The following is a 13,946-nucleotide window of genomic DNA, read 5'->3' as shown; positions in this document are numbered from 1 at the left end:
GATGGTAAGGAATAAGAAGATAAAAAAGAAACAGTCCCTACCAATGATGACTTAAATTTCAGTGGGAGAAATAAATAAATGCACAAATAGAGTATTGCTATATAATGTGGTAACTTGTACAAAAATCACTTTACTTTGGAATATAAGTAAAACAAAAATTTATGTATAGTACTACATTTTGCTTTTTGTTTCTTTTTTTGAGGCAGAGTCTCTCTCTGTCACCCAGGCTGGAGTGCAGTGGCACAATCACTGCTCACTGCAACATTCACCTCCCAGGTTCAAACTATTATCTTCCCTCAGCCTCCTGAGTAGCTGGGATTAAAGGCATGTGCCACCACGCCTGGCCAATTTTTTGTATTTTTAGTAGAGACGGGGTTTCACCATGGTTAAGCTGATCTTGATCTCCTGACCTCATGATCTGCCCTCCTTGGCCTCCCAAAGTACTGGGATTACAGGCAGGAGCCATCATCCCTGGCCACTGCTACATTTTAAAATTAAATATAGACATCTAAATAAAATTGTTAAAGGAAAATGAGTAACAATTCAATAAACCAAAACATAATTTTGATATGCTTTTGGAAAAACACAAACATGCAATAGATCTAATTAAGCTGTTTGTTACAGAAATTTAAGCTGTTTATTTCAGAAATCTTAGACTCTTACAAATAACTAGCAGTAGCAGAGATGGTTAACTCATTACCTTATGTTTCTTTTCTATTGAGAGCATAGCTGACTAAATTTTCTTCCTTCCTTTCGGTTAGGCTTGACAGAGATTGAGTTTTACCCGATAGAATTTTGAATAGAAATAATAAATACCTCTTTAATGTATAACCAACAAAACCTCCAATGTATACATTCTACCTGTGCTTTCCCCTCTCAGTTTGGTGCAGATGCTCATAGTGACTGGGGGAATAGGAGAGCCATTGCTGGGAAGACTTGTGTCCCTAAGTCAGTAAGAAAAAGAGAATCCCTCAATCACCAGAAACACATTTTCATTGCTGTTACGTGAGCAAGAAATAACCTTCAATATGGGTTTCATTATTATCACTTGAAGATTCAGATGGAATTCTTCTAATATGCCAGCTCTTTTGAAGAACTGAAATATAAACACTACTCTCACTTGTTTTTCTTAATCACGCAGGGGTTAACTGAGCATGATTTATGGAATCACAGAATTTTAGAGGCCAGATTGTAGAGAATAATAGCCATAGAATATTAGGCATAGTTTAGTGAAACAGCCTCATTTTAAAGATGAGGAAATTGATTTGAATTACCAAGAGTAACTTGAACCCCTTCTCCTTGTTTCCTCGTCTCTAGGATTGATAACTGCTTCTATAGTAGCTACTTTTCTTCTCTTATAATTTTGGTTGTCTCATTATCAACATTGTACATAGTTAATACTTGTTCATATTAAAATTTCATTGTTTAAGTAACTGGTATGGGCTTTTTCATCTTACTGAACCCTGATGTGGACAGAGGAGGTTTATATCCTTTATTGGTGAATGAAATAAACAAAAATGTGAAGCAAATTATTACTTATCCTGATAGTCTCCCCTGAAATTGGCTGACAAGGAGGGGACACATGTTGCAGGGAGCTTAAGTGGTTCCTTCAACACAAGATCATGGATGAGACATAAATATATAAGGATCATTACAAGATGACTTTGACTTTCTCAGTTAGCTGTGTTCTGTGTTGGGAAATACATGGGTACTTCAGTGAATCTGAGAATGACCAACTTATGCTATTATCATTTTATGGTTAACTTCATTAAACACAAACTTTTAAAAACTACGATTAAAACCAGACTTCTTGTGTTCGATCTTCAGTTTCTTTCTCCTAGGAATTTTCAAAAATTTCAGCTAGTTAAGCTTGAAGAATATCTCTATTTATTAAATCTTAATTTTTTTATTTTATATTGTTAAAATATTCTGGATCTCTTTTCTTAGCTTAATAATTTTAAAAAAAATTTTAGCTAGATGAGCTTGAAGAATATCTCTATTTATTAAATCTTAATTTTATATTGTCAAGATATTCTGGATCTCTTTTTTCAGGTTAATATTCTTTACTAGGAAAGTAGAAAAAAATCTGTGCATTATGGTTTTTATATTTAACTGAAAATTCTTACTTCTACTTAACTGTTTGCTCAAAATAGAGTTGGACTATTTATTAATTGTTTTTTCAGAGATTCACTCACTCTACATCCACTATAACATGTACCACCCATTTTTTTCACCCAGACTTGGCTTTTCTTTTTATGTGATTGATCTTGCAGATTTATTATTTATGTCTCTCATGCAGAGACTCTGATTTTTCTTCCCATAGTGGTAATAACAGAGATCTTACTGTGCTTACTTTTAGATTAAAAGAGTGCCACAAACTGGTTCAGAGATTCCATCTATTTTCACATTGCAGAAGACACAGATAATAATACACTTCTTAAATTAAAAAAAAAATCATATGTCTTTGCTATAGCAGCTCAGGAGTTTTACTCCCTAATTGTTCCATTTTCAGTAGCTTCCTTCCCTCCCCTGTAGACTTTCCCATTTGCCCACACACGCTGAAGGATCTAATGAGGGCGAAGGCTAACATAGCTGCCTCTCACATTTCCGCTTCCTATGTAGCCCTCTTTAGCTGTCCCAGAACTATAAGACAATTTTCTGATGCTCTGCCTAGTTACATCTGGCATACAGCCTGGCAAATTCACAAGGATTTATAAAGACCACCTTGCCTTTCACTTTGGATGTAAATGTACAGAAGCTAAGATGTAATATTTTACAGGTCCAGAAGATTGAGTCGCTCTGTGCAGCCCAGGAGATGTTGTCAGGGGTCCACGCCTATCAAAAGCTCACATTTGTTAATAGCCTCAGCCAATGTGAGGCACCTGTTAATAAAAATTCACAGTTAGTGGCACTAAACAGATGTGAAATTTGAATCTCTTTAACAGAAGAGTTTCTCAGTCTGGTAGCAGAAGAAGTCAGAGAGAATCAAAGCATGAGAAGGACTCAATGAGCCACTGCTACTTTAAAGATTGAGACCATGTGAGATGAAAGGGAGGTGACTTTCAGAGGTATGGTAGAGCCTGGAATGGGTCCTCATTTCTATACCACAAGAAAATGACTTCTGCCAACGACTTGCATAAGCTTAACAGTGTATATGCTTATAACTCAGGCCTCCAGATTACTGCCCACCCTAGTGGACACTTTGATTTCGGTCTTATAACACTTAGAAAAGAGAACCCAAGTAAGCCCACTTGTACTTCTGACCAACAAAAAAGTGATAATAACACTAAGTTTTGGTAATCTGTTACATAACATTAGAAAAATAGTATTCTTTCAAGTTCTATTGTTATGAGAAAAATAATAAATTAGAATTCTTAACATTTTGTTTACATTTGACTCAGGCTAATTTTGGGGAAGATTCATTAGTTTTTAGGAAAACTAATTACAAATTACTGTTCTATCTTATAAATGCATTTAGTTTGAAAAATAATCTTTTATGAATCACACTTCTTTTCATTTTATATTTTTGGTGATTTTTCTTCCTTAATACAACTTGCCATAATGACAACAATAAACTCAGCAAATCTGACATAACCCCAACATTCTGATTGTGTTTTATTTTATTTTATTTTATATTTAAAAAGATAATTTATTTTTTAGAATCTTCATGGGTACATCGTAGGTATATATATTTGTAGGATATATGAAACATTTGATACAGTGATGCAGTGTGAAATAATCACATCATAGAGAATGGGGTATTCATCTCCTCAAGCATTTATCCTCTGTGTTCAAAATAATTCATTTAAACTCTCTTAGTTATTTTAAACTGTACAATTAAGTTACTATTGACTATAATCACCTTGTTGTGTAATCAAATACTAGGTCTTATTCATTCTTTCTAATTTTTGGCACCCATTAGCTATTCCCTCCTCTCCCCCACTATCAATCCTAGCGTCGAGTAACCATCCTTTGACACTCTATGTCCATTATTTGAGTTGTTTTGATTTTTAGATCCCACAAATAAGTGAGAACATGTGATGTTTGTCTGGCTGTGCCTGGCTTATTTCACTTAACATAATGAACGATCTGTAGTTCCATCCATGTTGTTGCAAATGACTGGATCTCATTTTGTGTGTGTGTGTGTGTGTGTGTGTGTGTGTGTGTGTGTGTGTGTGTGTGGTTGAATAGTAATCCATATCACATTTTCTTTATCCATTCATCTGTTGATAGATACTTAGGCTACTTTAAAATATTGGCTAATATGAATAGTGCCACAACAAACATGGGAGTGCAGAAATCTCTTTAATTTTCTGATTTCCTTTCTTTTGGGTATATACCCAGTAGTAGGATTGCTGAATCATGTGATAGTTCTATTTCTAATTTTTTCAAGGACTTCCAAACTGTTCTTTATAGCGATTGTACTAATTTGCATTTCCACGAACAGCATATGAGAGTTCCCTTTTCTCCATATCCTTGCTGGTATTTGTTATTGTCTGTTTTTGGATAAAGCTATTTCAACCTTGATGAGATGATATCTCATTGAACTTTTGATTTGCACCTCTCTGATGATCAGTGATGCTGAGCAGCTTTTCATGTGCCTGTTTGCCATTTGTATGTCTTCTTTATAGAAATGTCTATTCAAATCTTTTGCCCATTTTTTGGATTGATGTATTAGATTTTTTTCCTATAAAGTTGTTTGAGTTCCTTATACATTCTGGTTATTAATACCTTGTCAGATTCTCCCATTCTGCTGGCTGTCTCTTCACTTTGTTGATTGTTTCTTTTGCTGCATAGAAGCTTTCAACTTGATGTGAGCCCATTTGTCCATTTTTGCTTTGGTTGCCTGTGCTTGTGGGATGTTACTCAATAAATTTTAGTCAAATAACAGTGGTACCAGTGGGCATCTTTGTTGTGTTTCAGAACTCAGAGGAAAGGCTTTCAGTTTGTCCCCATTCAGTCTGATACTAGCTGAGGATTTGTAATATATAGCTTTTATTATATTGAATTATGTTCTTCTATCCCTAGCTTTTTGATGGTTTTTATCATAAAGCGATGTTGAATTTTATCTAATGCTTTTTGAGCATCAATTGAAGTAATCACATGGTTTTTATCCTTCATTCTAGCAATATGATGTATCACTTTGAATGATTTGCACATAGTGAACCATCCTTGCATTACTGGGATAAATCCATTTGACCAGGATAAATGATATTTTTAATGTACTGTTGAATTCAGTTTTTTATAAATTTTTTAGGGAGTTTTGTGTCAAAATTCATCAGAGATATTGGTCTGTATTTTTTTTCTTCTTTTTTTTTTTTTTAATGTCTTTCTCTGGTTTTGGTTTCAGGGTAATACTAGCTTCGTATAAATGAGTTTGGAAGTATTCCCTCCTTCTTTCTCTCTCTCTCTCCTTCTCTCTCTCCCTCTGAAATAGTGTAAATAGAATTGTTATTCTTTTTATAAATGTTTGGTAGAATTCAGCAGTAAAGCCATAAGGTCCAGGAGTATTTTTTTCTGGGAGACATTTTTTTATGGCTTCAATCTCATTACTTGCTGTTAGTCTATTCAGGTTTTGGATTTCTTCCTGTTTTATTCTTAGTAGATTGTACATGTCTAGGAATTTGTCCATTTATTCTACATTATCCAATTTATTGGCATATAGTTGCTCATAGTAGCCACTAATAATCCTTTGAATTTCTGCAGCCATTGGATGAAATGTTCTATACATATCCATTAGATCCATTTGGTCTATAGTGTAGATTAAGACTAATGTTTCTTTGTTGATTTTCTATCTGGAAGGAGTAGCCTTCAACTATTACTGTATTGGCACCTTTGTCTCTCTTTAGCTCTAGTAATATTTTCTTTATATATCTGGGTGCTCCAGTATTGTTATATCTTCTTGTTGAATTAACCCTTTTTTCATTACATATTCACCTTTTTTTTGTCTCTTCTTATAGTTTTTGTGTTATAATTCATTCGTCTGATGTTAAGTATAGATACTTCTGCTTTTTTTTTGCTTTCCATTGTCATGGAATATCATTTTCCATTTCTTTATTTTCAGTCTATGTGTGTATCTTTGTAGGTGAAGTGTGTTTCTTATAAACAGCATATCAATGGGTCTTATTTTCCTTTTTAATTAAGCCGTTTAGCCACTCTGTCTTTTGATTGGAAAGTTTAATCCATTGATATTCAATGCTATTCTTAACAAATAAGGACATACTCCTGCTATTTTGTTATTTGTTTTCCGGTAGTTTTGTGGTGCTCTCTTTCTTTCCTTTATCTTCCTTTAGTGAAGATAATTTTCTCTGGTAATATGATTTAGTTTCCTGCTTTTCCAATGTTGTGTGTATCTGTTGTATGTTTTTTGATTTGAAGTTATCATAAGGTTTGCAAGTTCTATCTTAAAACCCATTATTTTAACCTGATAACAGGTAAAAAGAAATAGCAAAAATGAAACTAATAAAATTATATGCCTTAACTTTGCATGCTTCCTTTTTAGTTTATTTATATCTTATTGTACTGTCTATGTCTTGAAAAGCTGTTGTTGTTATTATTTTGGATTGGCTGATCACTTTTTCTTTCTACTTAGTATAAAAGCAGTTCATGCAACACATTTATAGTGTTATAATTTTCTGTATTTTCTCTTTACTTACTGTTACCACTGAGTTTCGCACTTTCAAGTGACTACTTGTTGGTCATTAATATCCTTTTCTTTCTGATTGAAGTACTCTAGCATTTCCTGTATGACAAGTCTGGTGTTGATGAAATCCCTGAGCTTTTGTTTGTCTGGGAAAGGCTTTATTTCTTCTTCACATTTGAAGGATATTTTTTCTGGTCATACTATTCCAGGTAAAAGGGTTTTCTTCTTCTTTCAACACTTTAAATATGTCATGCAACTATTTCCAGGCCTGTAAGCTTTCCACTGAAAAGTCTGCTGTCATATGTATTAGAGCTCCATTGTAAGTTGTTTCTTTTCCCTTGCTGACTTTAGGATCTTTTCTTTATCTTTAATGGTTGGGGGCTGGATTATTAAATGCCCCAAGGGAATCTTGTTCAGGTTAAATCTTTTTGGTGTTCTATTGTCTTCTTGTATTTGAATATTGTTGTCTTTTTCTAGGTTTTGGAAGCTCTCTGTTACGTCGCTTTGAAAGAATGTCATTGTATGGATATATGTGTATTTCATTCTGCAAAATTGTATTACATGTGGAATGACATGCAATAGGTTCCTATCTCCATATATCCAATCAAAATACTGAATAGTTCCATCACCAATAAGGTCCTTAGCATTATTATCATCACACTCATACCCCTTCTATTCCCTCTCTCGCTCCCTGCTCCTAAGATATTTGAAAGGACTTGGGTGTTGTGACCTAAGCTGTATCTACTTCATAGGGCACCAGTAATGCTGTGATCCTTGCAGACTTGTAGGTAGCACCTTGAAGGTCTTGGAGAAGATTCAGGAGAATTTTCTAGATTACCATATTGAGACTCTTTCTATCACCTGCCATTCAAGTTTGTCTTTTGTGCGCTATGAGTGTTCACCTGATTTTGGTTCCTATAAAGATTTTTTTTTTTGTATTGATAGTTGTGAAATTGATGCCTTTGTTGTGGAGGGATGATTGGTGAACGCTTTTATTCTTCCATCTTGCTCCACCCCTGTCTCTGATTGTGTTTTAAACAAAAAGCATATATCTTGACTATAAAGTATTATTCAGCAATAAAAATAATAAACTATGCAAACAACTTGGAAATATGGGAATTATGCTTAGTAGAAAAAATGCACAAAAATTTATATAAGGAATGATTCAATTATATATATTTGAAATGACAAAATTATAAAAATGGAAAATGGATTAGTGGGTTCCAGAACTTCGGAGCAGGGAGTGAGAGAGGCAATAGAAGGTATCATAGATGATAGAAGATATCATCTATGCGTGTGATGATAATAATATTAAGGACCTTATTGGTGGTGGAACTATTCAGTATTTTGATTGGATGTGTGGAGATATGAACCTATTACATGTCATTCCACATGTATTTGCAGAATGAAACACAGGTATATCCACACAATGACATTCTTAAACTCATTGGAATAAAATTTATCAAGAAGCAATAAGTCAGTGTTGAAAATACATACTTAATAAAATATAGTAAATCAAAAAATGAATTAAAATAAGCAATTTAGGAATGCTGCATGAAGAATGCAATATGCAAGTCCTTAAATAGGGCAAGAAGTTTATGTAATATACTGAGTCTCACAAAATTTAAAAATACATTGAAATATTAAAGAAAAGCTATCTACTAAAAAATACTTCTGAGAATATGAAGGACTGATTTATGACATCCTCAGCTATAAAAATCATATACCGAAGACTACAAGCGTAAATCTACTAATAATATTCCCATTGTTTAGTAAGCAATCAACAGAAACACCTGTATAATTGAGAAGGTAGGGAAAATGGGAAGCCAGAACAGCTTTTACTGTTTAGATAAATGAGCTAATTATGAAAACATTCACCAAACAAGGAATACTGGAAAATAAGCAGGATGGTAAAAGGGAAGATAATTTGGGCCATGTTGACTTTGAGGATTCTATAAGTGGAGGAATACAGTAGGCAGTAGATATATATGGGATTACAGTTCAGAGAAGTGTAAGCTAGTGGTGGCACTCGGATAATGAGCACTGGAAACTCAGAGAGTGAAAAAATAATCTTCGTTGAGTGTAGAGTGAGGTCTAAAAAGAATAAAAAGGAGAAGAACAGAATCTTAGGAAATAAGAGTAGTTCCAGAATATGAAGAGGAAGAGAATAACGCTGAGAGGAAATCACCAAAGAAATTTGAGGGAACCTATTAAAAATAATGTAATGAAAATCAGGAAGGGAATGATAGAAGTTGTCAAACACAAGATTGTCCAACACAATTGTCAAAGCAAGAGTCTTGCTTGACCAGCAAGATCATGGAATTGAAAATAATCTTTATAATAATTAGTTGAGAATTAATTGTTGACTTTAATGATTGGGGTTTGAGATGAGTGGTGGTAGGTAAACAGCTGAGTGCTGTCAGTTTATGATGGAGTAGACATACAGAAGCAGTAACAATTAATGGGAACTGAGATTATTTCCTGTGAACAAGAGAGGCATGCAGGATCAAAGGAGGTGAATTTTAAACATGGAAATGACTGAAACACTTATACGTAGATTGTGGGGAAATAACAATTAAAGAAAAAGAAGGGACAAATGTAAGAGAGACAAAGAGGCAAAATTACTGATATATCATGGCTATGTCCCTAAATACGTAAAAGTCAATATAATCACATTTATGTATTTACTATGCTTACATTTCTGGATATGAAGTTATAAAGATATGATTCTGACGTTAAGTTACTTTTCCAATGTCCTATTATTCATATAAGTGAAATGTAGTTCAAATAAAGCAATTTAAAATAATTACACAATTGATGGGATTCATGAACAACTATTGACTAGAGAGAAGCATAATTTATTTAGCTTGATGCTTTTAAACCATGTCATCAATGTGACAGCATATACTTGTTCTTTTCAAATAATATTTGATTAAGGCATTCTACAGTCCCAATCACTATCACTGTGTGACATTCCATGGCCAGGAGTGTGTTACACTGTATTAATTTACACATGGATGCACTGATAATACTTAGCTCACTTAGCTCTCAATGTGAATCAATACTGCACATTTCATGCTCTGTCATTGCATTAATAGCCATGCATGTGATGAGGTCTATGATCTACAGCTATTCTACAACACTTTCAAATGCACTTGTCATGAATGGGGTAGCCAAGTACTTTTTTCCTCATTAAATAAACTCGTTTTCAGAAAGCATGTGTCTTCAGGAGAAGGTTGGCATTTAAGATAATGTAAGTTGCTTTTATCTATGTAAGATGAAAAGGAGAGCACTCGTAACTCTTAATTTACCTCAGATCTATCTTTCATAAGTCAAACAATTTGCTGATAAGGCCTCTCCTTTACCATTGTCACTTGTCTTCCTTTGGGTAGATATTTTTAACTTTACACCAACTACTAAGGAGTTCTTCTGAAACATTTTATTACAATACTTCCTAGAGCATGATGTGAGGGAGAGTGTAACCTGTAGCAACAGCGCTGACCATGGGGACTTTGCAACCGTCTTATTTTATTTTTTTTCTTATTTTTAATTAAATAACTGACTAAAAAAGATTGTATATATTCAAGGTCTAATGATGATGATTTGAACACGATGATCTGATATATGTATACATTCCATAATAATTACCACCATCATATTAATGAACATATTCAGAGTTACATTTTTTGTTTATTTATGCCTATGATGAGGACTCTTAAAATCTGATCTATTTTCGAATTTGAAACAATACAGTAGAACTTACTCATCTTATAACTGAGTTGGTACCTTCTGACCAATACTGCCTCATTCCGTTATGACTCACCGTGCTGTCTGCTTTAATTAGTTTGAATTTTTAGATTCTACATGCAAAAAAATCAATACAATATTTGTCATTCTGTGGCTGGCTTATTTCACTTGGCATAATGTTCTCCGGGTTCATTAATGTTGCTTGCAAATGGCAGCAAGATTTCCCTTTTTTTTTTTTTTTTTTTTAATTTTCTGACAGTTTCTTTCTCTGTTTCCCAGACTGAAGTGCAGTGACATGATCTCAGCCCACTGCTGCCTCGATCTCCTGTGCTTAAGCAATCTTCCCACTTGAGCTGCAATCCCCAACCCCCAATAGCTGGGACTACAGGTCCACACCATTATGCCTGGCTAATTTTTATACTGTTTTGTAGAGACACGGTTTCACCATGTTGCCCAGGCTTATCTTGAACTCCTGAGCTCAAGGGACCTAACAACCTTGGCCTCCCAATGTGCTGAGATTTCAGGTGAGAGCCACTGTGCCTGGCCAAGATTTCCTTTTTCTAAAGGCTGAATAAGATTCTATTGTGTATATTTACCACATTTTCTTTATCCGTTCACCCATTAACAGATGCTTGTTTCCATATCCATTCATCATTTATTAGTGGCTTTTAAATTTCTTTTCTAAAAATATGAAACTGTATGATCATGAAAATCACATGTGGAAAATCACTTTATCAATAGAATTTAGTTAATACAAATTATTCTGATTATATTTGCATCGAGGCAAAAAATACGAAAGCTTGAAATTGCTAGTAATGAAGACATAGGAGACTAACTTCTGGATCTTTCGGGTAGATATTTTTCAAACAAGGCTAGGAGCTCTGCTGGGGATTCAACATACAGTGAAAGAGAGAAGTGGCACTGAACTTTCTTCCTCGGAGACTGACCAAGTATTGAGAACATGGAGAGCAGTGTCAACACCGAGGAGTAAGGGATAGGACATATTTGAATTGTGGAAAATCTTGACAGAGATTAGAGGACTCACCAGGAAAAGGGTGATATCAGCTTCCACATAAGTGGGCTTGCTATCACTATCCCCCAAAATGTCAAGAGGAAGCAGAATAACTGGGCCAGATCTCTCATGCTCTGGAGACTTGGTAAGTTCAGGAGGTCGAGGAATTTGAAGGTTTTCCCCAAGTGCTTTATCATGTGACTGACAGCTTTCTTATTTATAAAATATTATACAACATCAATCCATGTTTGGGATTCATGAATCCATTTATGGGATTTTTGTTTGTTTGTTTGCTTCTTTTAACCTCCAACAACTAGATCTGAGACAAATAAATGAAAACGGTAACAAAAGTAACATCTCTTCCAAGGGACTCAGCATCCAAATTAAAAAAAAAAAAAGATAGAGTTGGCAGGACAATAATAAAACACATCCAGAGAAGCAGAAGTGCTAAAGAATGTGGCTACCAAGATAAGAGTTTAAAGATATTCGAGTACATCAAACATACACACCCACACATAAAATATTTGGTGATTGAGAAACCTAGGATTATTTTTGAAACAAAGTCTTAGGGGATAAATTTAAGGAAAGGATAGTCACTGGTGAAACAGAGACTAGTGACCTAGAAGATCCAGTGTAAGAAATATCGACCGGGTGCGGTGGTTCACGCCTGTAATCCCAGCACTTCAGGAGGCTGAGACAGGCAGATCACCTGAGGTCAGGAGTTCGAGATCAGCCTAAACAAGGTGAAATCCTGTCTCTATTAAAAATAAAAATTACTGGGGCCTGGTGGCGTGCGCCAGTAATTCCAGCTACTTTCGAGGCTGAAAAAGGAGAATGACTTGAACTTGTGAGGCAGAGATCCCTGCCCTCTAGCCTCAGTGACAGAGCAAAGCCCCTGCTCAAAAAAAAAAAAAAAAAAAAGGAAGAAAAGAGAAAAAAGGAAATATATCGGCAGCCCATAGCCCATACAGAGGCCCCACAGATCTGTGTCTTGCTTCAACAGTGTTTGGACAGAACAGATCCCAGGACTCTCTTTCTGATGGCCTCTGACCACCCCCGGATCTCCTCTCCACTTGCAACATCTGAGACCATCTTCTCTGCCATCTCCTGCTTTTGAGGCCAGCCAACCCAGTTTTTGTGGTTAGGTTTTTTTTGCTGACCAACCATGAGCTCCCAGATTCGTCAGAATTATTCCATGGAGGTGGAGGCAGCTGTCAATCGCCTGATCAATTTGCACCTGCAGGCCTTCTACACCTACCTCGGTCTGGGCTTCTATTTCCACTGCGATAATGTGTCTCTGGAAGGCCTGGACCACTCAGGCGAATTGGTGGGCACAGAGCCTCTCCTGAAGATGCAAAGCCAGCGGGGCAGCTGTGCTCTCTTCCATGACATTCAGATGCCGGCTCAAGTTGAGTGGGGTAAAACCCTGGATACCGTGGAAGCCACCATAGCCCTGGAGAAAAAAGTGGCCTTTTGGATCTTCATACCCGTGGTTCTACCCCACACAATCCCATCTCAGTGGCTTCCTGGAGAGTCACTTCTTAGATAAGGAAGCAAAACTCATCAAGAAGATTGGTAACTGACCATCTGACCACTCTCCATAGGCTGGCCAGCCCAGAGGCCGGACGGGGTGCATATCTCTTGGAAAGGCTCACTCTCAAGCATGACTGGGAACCTACTGCGTCCAGTGACTTCTGAAGGGCCGCTATCAAAGTAACAGGACTTCTGCCTAAGCCTCTTTCCAACCAATAGGCAGCTTTTAAAACTACCCACAGAAGCAAACATGAATAAAGTGAAAATCCTCATACCAAGTGGAAATAAAGTTTTTGAAGGAGAAAATAAAAATAAAAATTAAAATTAAAAAAAACAAGAAAGAAAAGAAAGGCACAGTGCAAAAATAGAGAAATAATAATACAAAAATCAAGAGACTGGATTATAGATTCAGGAGCCCTAAAACATGAACTCTAAAAGTTTCAGAAGCAGCACAAATGAAATAGAAACTAACATGCTAATGAAAAAGGTGAGGCAATAAACAAATAATGGAAATAAAAATTGACCAAAGATACAGCAATTTGTAGATCAAAAGTCTCCTTAAGTTCTAGGCTAGATACACAGTAATGAAAATCATAATAAAATGTGTTAGGTTGAAAAGGAAATATCATAAGCTTCTAGAGAGAAAGAAAAAAACTTATGTAGGAAATACATATTCAGACTGGCAAAGTGCATCTCCTTTTGCAGCAATGTAAGCTAGAAAACAGTTGAGCAGTATTGATATATTACTGGCAGAGAAAGATTTCAACCCAAATATATTATTTATTTGCCAGAGAAAAAGAAAAATATTTGAAGGCATGAAAGAATTCTGAGAGTATATATTGCCATCGTACTCCCAACTTGAGACAAACCTCTGAAAAAAGATTCTAAGTAAACATCAAATGAAAAATACTGAGGATTTTAAAATGGGGAAATAATTAGAGGAAAGAAGTGAGCAATAAACCTTGTGAGATACTCTTATGGACAAGTACAGACTGCATAGAAATGAGAAAT

General features: G+C 35.3%; 1 pseudogene; it reads left to right on the top strand.

The window, feature by feature from the left end:
* Positions 1 to 13,100, top strand: part of LOC116539716 — a 96,401-nt pseudogene extending 83,301 nt beyond the window's left edge.
* Positions 13,101 to 13,946: the final 846 nt, after the last annotated feature.

The sequence above is a fragment of the Sapajus apella genome, unplaced genomic scaffold (genome assembly GCF_009761245.1).
Source record: "Sapajus apella isolate SASKATOON/1434 unplaced genomic scaffold, GSC_monkey_1.0 scaffold131, whole genome shotgun sequence".
Lineage (NCBI taxonomy): Eukaryota > Metazoa > Chordata > Mammalia > Primates > Cebidae > Sapajus > Sapajus apella.
This window is presented reverse-complemented; position numbering and strand designations above follow the sequence as displayed.